The sequence below is a fragment of the Schistocerca serialis genome, chromosome 4 (genome assembly GCF_023864345.2).
Source record: "Schistocerca serialis cubense isolate TAMUIC-IGC-003099 chromosome 4, iqSchSeri2.2, whole genome shotgun sequence".
In the NCBI taxonomy this organism is placed as follows: Eukaryota; Metazoa; Arthropoda; class Insecta; order Orthoptera; family Acrididae; genus Schistocerca; species Schistocerca serialis.
This window is the reverse complement of record NC_064641.1, coordinates 795,235,365-795,242,618: the sequence shown is the minus strand read 5'-3', so window position 1 is coordinate 795,242,618 and position 7,254 is coordinate 795,235,365. Positions and strand designations below refer to the sequence as shown.

Sequence of the window (7,254 nt, the reverse complement as noted above, 5' to 3'; positions counted from 1 at the left end):
GCGGCGTTAGACTGTTTGCCGATGATGCTGTAGTCTACAGGAAAGTAGTATCACACGAAAGTTGTGAACAAATCAATGAGGATTTACAGAAAATAAATGTGTGGTGTAATGACTGGAAGCTATCTCTCAATATTAGTAAGTGTAACCTACTGCGTATAACAAGGCGAAAATCCCCACTAATGTACTAGTACAAAATAAATGCCCCGTCTTTGGAAGCGGTAACATCCGTCAAATATCTGGGTGTGACTATTCGAAATGATCTCAAATGGAATGATCAGATTACACAGGTAACGGGTAAGACGAACTCTAGATTGCGGTTTATTGGTAGAATCCTGAAGCGATGCAGTCCTTCAGCAAAGGAAATTGCTTACAATACGTTAGTTCGTCCAGTCTTAGAGTAACGTTCGTCTGTATGGGACCCTTACCAGTTGGGTCTGATTCAAGGGATTGAGAAGGTCCAAAGAAGAGCGGCAAGATTCGTGACTGGTTCATTTAGCCGTCGTGAGAGCGTTACAAATCTCATAGAAAGTTTGAAGTGGGACGCAATTGCAGATAGACGGCGCGCTAAACGGAAGAGGTTGCTCACTAAATTCCGAAATCCGATCTTCACCGAGGATGTAGAGCATATATTACAACCACCAACTTTCAAATCCCCCAATGATCACCATTCATAGATATGGGAAATTAGAGCTCGTGCTGAGGCGTTCAGACAGTCGTTTTGCCCCCGCGCGATCCGCGAGTGGAACAGAGGGGGCGGGGGGGGGGGGGGAGAAATAAGACTCTGTCGCGAATTGTGCCCTCCGCCACACACCGCTTGGTGGCTAGCGGAGTATATATGTAGATGTACGTAGATGTAGAATTTTCACATCCTGTGACACCAAGGAGGCATATGTTTGTGCAGCAGCATCTGGTCGTGCATTGTCTTGCTGGAAAATGGCATCTGGGGTGTTGTGCAGAAAGGGTATGGTTACGGGTCGCAGGATGTCATTCACGTAGGTCACAGTGGCTACAGTGCCCTGGACACGCACCAACTGTAATTTGTGGTTGTACCCAATAGCATCGCATAACATAAGGCCCTGAGATGGCGCTGTATGTCTTGTGCTAATGCAGTCACTGGGATGCCACTCCGTCTGCATCAGAACCTAGATTCGTGAGGAAACACTGTCTGATGTCATTCCCGTTCCCAGTGGCGTGTTCCATACACTATTGCCGTCTAGCACAAATGGTTCAAATGGCTCTGAGCACTATGGGACTTAACTTATGAGGTCATCAGTCCCCTAGAACTTAGAACTACTTAAACCTAACTAACCTAAGGACATCACACACATCCATGGCCGAGGCAAGATTCGAACCTGCGACTGTAGCGGCAGCGCGGTTCCAGACTGTAGCGCCTAGAACCGCTCGGCCACCACGGCCGGCCGTCTAGCACATTCCTGGTCATTTGTCAAAGGTAGGCGGAGAAGTAGACGATGCAGACATAACCCACGCTGTAATAAACGCTGACGGACGGTCACCCCTGTACGGTTTCATACACTGTTCCACTACTGCACCAGAGCCGAGGAGGACGCAGTTCTGTCCTGCAGTGCCATTCAGACGAGGTGTCGATCTTCTCGGGCGGTGAACTGTGTGGTGCGTCCTGGCCCATCTCGTCGTGTTCCGCAGCCACCCGTGACCCATTCTCCACACACTCGTTGCACTGTCGAAACACTTCGCGCCCACGAGCAGCAATTTCCCGGATGGATGCATCACATTCCCTAATGCCGATAATGCGCCCTCTATCAAACACACTGATCTGACGGTACGGTTCGTGCGTACGTCTGCAAGGCGTCCTACGCGTCTGCTCGAGTCTCACTGATTCATTACCTTTGCTTTATAGAGACAACGAGAGCCTCAAGCACATTTTACCGGTAGGTGGTGCTGCACCGCGATATCGATGTTGACCTTGAATCCACGGAGCGAGAGGGTTCATGAATGTCCTATCTCTAGTCGTTCAAGATGTTCTGTTTTTTCTGAACATGACCTGTGCCGCAATCGTATGTTCGCAACGAATTTCGATGCTCTGAATGAGATATTCTAACGCGCATGTTTGCCGTACCCAGCCTTTGTGTATATGTACACTTCGAGGCAGCACGAGAAGAAGCTGATCGCACATCATTTTCTTAAAAAAGTGCACAGTAAGAAGAAACAAAAGTGTTCATATTCATTTATTTGTAGCACTTTGCGTGTCAGTTCCTTTTCAGCTTTTTCTACGGGCGGACCAAAAGTGCCTTAAGTGGTTGTCCTTGATGGTCAGGAACCGGCACAGCTCGCCGTTAGAGAGAGGTCGGCGAACTATCGCAGACCGGCTGCGCTGTGACGAGATTGGCGCATGTTTGGTCAGAGGCGAGGGTGGGGCGGCGGTTACGTGCCGAGATTGGCAGCCAGGCCACGTCGCTTACTGTCTGGCCACTGCGTTCCTATAACGCAAGCTGGGGTCTTCACGCTATTATGCGTTACGCTGCAAGTACACAGTGCAATTCAGTGTCAACACAGCGATTACAACCAGCTGTAACTATCTTATGCATAGCAATACATCGATGAGAATTACAGAGTATATATAAGAAAGTTCAGTATCTCTTAAGGCTTTGCTGATGTTATGATTGTACTAACTTCCGAAAGGAATTCGATACAGTTCCCCACTCTGCACAAGTACGAGCTTTCCGAGTATTGGAGCAGATTTGTCACTTTCTAGGAGACAGAACGTGGCTCTTAACGGGATGAAATCGCCAGATGCAAAGTCAACTTCCAAAGTACCCCAAATGTGTAAACTATTGGCCATTAAAATTGCTACACCAAGAAGAAATGCAGACGATAAACGGGTATTCATTGGACAAATATATTATACTAGAACTGACATGTGATTACATTTTCACGGAATTTGGGTGCATAGATCCTGAGAAATCAGTACCCAGAACAACCACCTCTGGCCCTAATAACGGTCTTGATACGGCGGCGCATTGAGTCAAAAAGAGCTTGGATGGCGCGTACAGGTACAGCTGCCCATGCAGCTTCAACACGATACCACAGTTCATCAAGAGTAGTGACTGGCGTATTGCGACGAGCCAGTTGCTCGGCCACCATTGACCAGACGTTTTCATTTGGTGAGATATCTGGAGGATGTGCTGGTCAGGGCAGCAGTCGAACATTTTCTGTATCCAGAAAGGCCCGTACAGGACCTGCAATATGTGATCGTGCATTATCCTGCTGAAATGTAGGGTTTCGCAGGGATCGAATGAAGGGTAGAGCCACGGGGCGTAACACATCTGAAATGTAACGTCCACTGTTCAAAGTGCCGTCAGTGCGAACAAGAGGTGACCGAGACGTGTAACCAGTGGCACCCCATACCATCACGCCGGGTGATACTCCAGTATGGCGATGATGAATACACGCTTCCAATGTGCGTTCAGCGCGATGTCGTCAAACACGGAAGCGACCATCGTGAGACTGTAAACAGAACCTAGATTAATCCGAAAAAATGACATTTTGCTATTCGTGCACCCAGGTTCGTCGTTGAGTACACCATCGCAGGGGCTCCTCTCTGTGATACAGCGTCAAGGGTAACCGCAGCCATGGTCTCCGAGCTGATAGTCCATGCTGCTGCAAACGTCGTCGAACTGTTCGTGTAGATGGTTGTTGTCTTGCTAACGTCTCCATCTGTTGACTCAGGGATCGAGACGTGGCTGCACGATCTGTTACAGCCATGCGGATAAGATACCTGTCATCTCGACTGCTAGTGATACGAGGCCGTTGGGATCCAGCACGGCGTTCCGTATTAGCCTCCTGAACCCACCGATTCAATATTCTGCCAACGATCATTGGATCTCGACCAACGCGAGCAGCAATGTCGCGATACGATAAGTCACAATCGCGATAGGCTACAATCCGACCTTTATCAAAGTCGGAAACGTGATGTTACGCATTTCTCCTCCTTACACGAGGCATCATAACAACGTTTCACCAGGCAACGCCGATCAACTGCTGTTTGTGTGTGAGAAATCGGTTGGAAACTTTCCTCATGTCAGAACGTTGTAGGTGTCGCCACCGGGGCCAACCTTGTGTGAATGCTCTGAAATGCTAATCATTTGCATATCATAGCATCTTCTTCCTGTCGGTTAAATTTCGCGTCTGTAGCACGTCATCTTCGTGGTGTAGCAATTTTAATGGCCAGTAGTGTATTATAGAGGCTTTACTATTTGCATCGTACAGGCTGCCCAAAATAAACGTTCCAGTTTCAAAACACTGCGCGGAATGACGTAAAATTTGAACAGCATGTTATTGAAGCAGGTGAAATGTCATGGAACAAAAAATAATTTAACGAAAATTTGACCAATAGCGTCAGAATATGCATACCAAAGACGTGCGGCACACGGCTGTTCCTCAGGTTGCGTCCGAGACTCTCACCATGACTGTCTCCATGACGGATCGCGCGCTGCTGATAAAGCTCTATTATAAGAACGTGGACTGCGCTGGCAGCCCTGCAAAAGTTCCGGACGCTCAAGGGTATGAAAAAAGGCATTGCTTCGATGTCTGCTAAGGGTCTGGAGGAGAATGATTACAAAATTCGAAAAAACAGGTTCTTTAGTGTTTATCACAGATGTGACTACAGGGTTGCAGGGGGGGGGGGGAGGGGGGGAGCGGTGGAGTGCAATCGTGCAGTGCACGGGGAGTTGTCTGAACGTTGGACATGCCTGCAAGCACAGTGCATGAAATCCTATTAAACATCCTGCCTTGCTATCCATACAGAATCACACATACTCTGGAGTTGCTTTCTGCTGACCTGCCGCCAAGACAAACGTTCGCTCTGGAATTTTTTGCTCGCAAGGAAGTGCACAGTGAATGATCATGCACAGTGAATGGTCATGGAACATTGTGTGGACAGACGAAGCCCATTTTCCATTCCAAGGACATGTCAATAAAGAGAATTGCAGAATATGGGCAACGGAAGATCCGTACGCACATCACTGGTACCATTTGATGCTGCAAAGGTGACTGTGTGGTGCGGGTAGACAGCATCGTTTACCGTAGGGCCGTATCTTTTGGAGGAGATGGAGTCCTGCGGTTCCTGTTACCTGTACCATCACTGGTAAACGCTAAGAGATGCTTTTGCACACCAACCGTCATTCCAACCCTTCAATAGCGTTGAGGTGTGGGTGGGATCTTTTTTATGCAAGATGTTGCTCCTCCGCAAATAGCACAGCCAGTAAAGTGGGTGCCGCAGAGGAATTTCGGAAATGCTTCAATTAACAGTCATCATTTCCCTACAGCCTGGCCGTCCAGATCTAAACTCCTCCCGCACAGGCCATGAAAGCCCAAAGGTACCGATCGGCCGCCGTGTCACCCTCAGGCCACAGGCGTCACTGGATTCGGATATGGAGGGGCATGTAGTCAGCACATAGCTTTCCCGGCCGTATGTCAGTTTACGAGACCGGAGCCGCTACTTCTCAATCAAGTGGCTCCTCAGTTTGCCTCACAAGGGCTGAGTGGTCCCCGCTTGCCAACAGCGCTCGGCAGACCGGATGGCCACCCATCCAAGTGCTTGCCAAGCCCGACAGCGCTTAACTTCGGTGATCTGACGGGAACCAGTGTTACCACTGCGGCAAGGCCGTTGGCGGCCGTCCAGATCACCTGATCTTAATTCGTGTGACTTCCGGCTGTTGGGTTATCTGAAAGATGTGTTTAGTGCTCCAATTACGAACGTAGCTGAAATGAACGCGCGACGCATTCCGAAAGTGACCCTCAGACACTCCGATCTTTTTTTCGATTTCAGGTTGTGGCAGAAGGCGATGTACAGAATACTGAACACGTCTTGCGCCAGTCTCACGCCAATTATAAACCGATGTCATTTTGCTTTTTATGCGGTTTTTGGTCCCAAGACAGTTAAAATCGACGCCATTTTGCTTTTTATGCGGTTTTTGGCCTCAGGAGAATTAAAAATCGCTTTTCCCCATCCGATGTGGCACGACCTTGTGGTGGTGGATGGGTTTACCTAATACTGCCACAACTATTGACTGTCGAACTTGTGCAGTCTTGCACATTGATCAGCAAGGATCGCGTAATGTGCAACACAAACCATAGCCGTCGTATTGAAATTCATGTATCACTTGTAGCCGACCCATTTACGTTAAGACGGTAACAGCGCCATCTATTGGTAAAATTTTCGTTATTTTTTTTCTGTGTCGTTTCCCCCTGCTTGAATAATATGCTGTTCAAATCTGACGTCATTCTGAGCACCGGTTCTCTTTCTACAGCGTTTGGAAAGTGGAACTTTAATTATGAACACCTTGGTATAAGTGGTCTAGTGAATAACGTCGGAAGCTCCATGACGCTGCAGTCGATTCTGTTCTCTGTAGGAAAGTTGGAACGCCAGAAGACTGTAGAGAAATGCAGAGAGACCTAAGACGGATCGATGACTGGTGTAGAGATTGGAGAAAATACGAGATTGCGCTACTGGCGAAAAATCGCTGGAAATGGTAACAACCGCAAAGTACCTAAGGGTAACGGTCCGGAGCCATCTAAAGCGGAAAAAAAACTATACCTAAGAGTAACGGTCCGGAGCGATCTAAAGTGGAAAAAAACTAAACTAATCCCGAACAAGCCATGAATGCCCAACGGTACCGACGGTACCGACCGGCCACCGTGTCATCCTCAGCCCATAGGCGTCACTGGATGCGGATATGGAGGGGCATGTGGTCAGCACACCGCTCTCGCGGCCGTATGTCAGTTTCCGATACCGGAGCCGCTACTTCTCAATCAAGTAGCTCCTGAGTTTGGCTCACAAGGGCTGAGTGCACCCCACTTGCCAACAACTCCCGGCAGACAGGACGTTCACCCATCCAAGTGCTTTCCCAGCCCGACAGCGCTTAACTTCGGTGATCCGACGGGAACCGGTGTTACCACTGCGGCAAGGCCGTTGGTGATCTAGAGCAGAAAGACCACATGAAAGTAAGTATAGGAAAAGCCGATGCCAGACTGACATTCATTGGAAGGATGTTAAGGAAACGTAATCCATCCACGAAAGAAGTGGCTTATAAAAAACTCTGTTCGACGGAAACTTGAGCATTATCATCAGTCTGCGACCCTTACTAACAAGGGGACCGCGTTCCCACGTCATCACCGATTTCATCCAAATTTATGGTGCACGCGGTGCCTGGCCAAAAATGAAAGCGACGGAAGTGGGAACTCCAGATGACCAAGCGTTTGGAAAAAAAATAGCAT

The 7,254-nt window shown here is 48.6% G+C and overlaps 1 pseudogene; it reads right to left on the bottom strand.

Moving 5' to 3' along the window:
• Nucleotides 1-5,531: 5,531 nt before the first annotated feature.
• Nucleotides 5,532-5,649, bottom strand: LOC126475987 (5S ribosomal RNA; annotated as a pseudogene).
• Between the last annotated feature and the right edge of the window lie 1,605 nt (nt 5,650-7,254).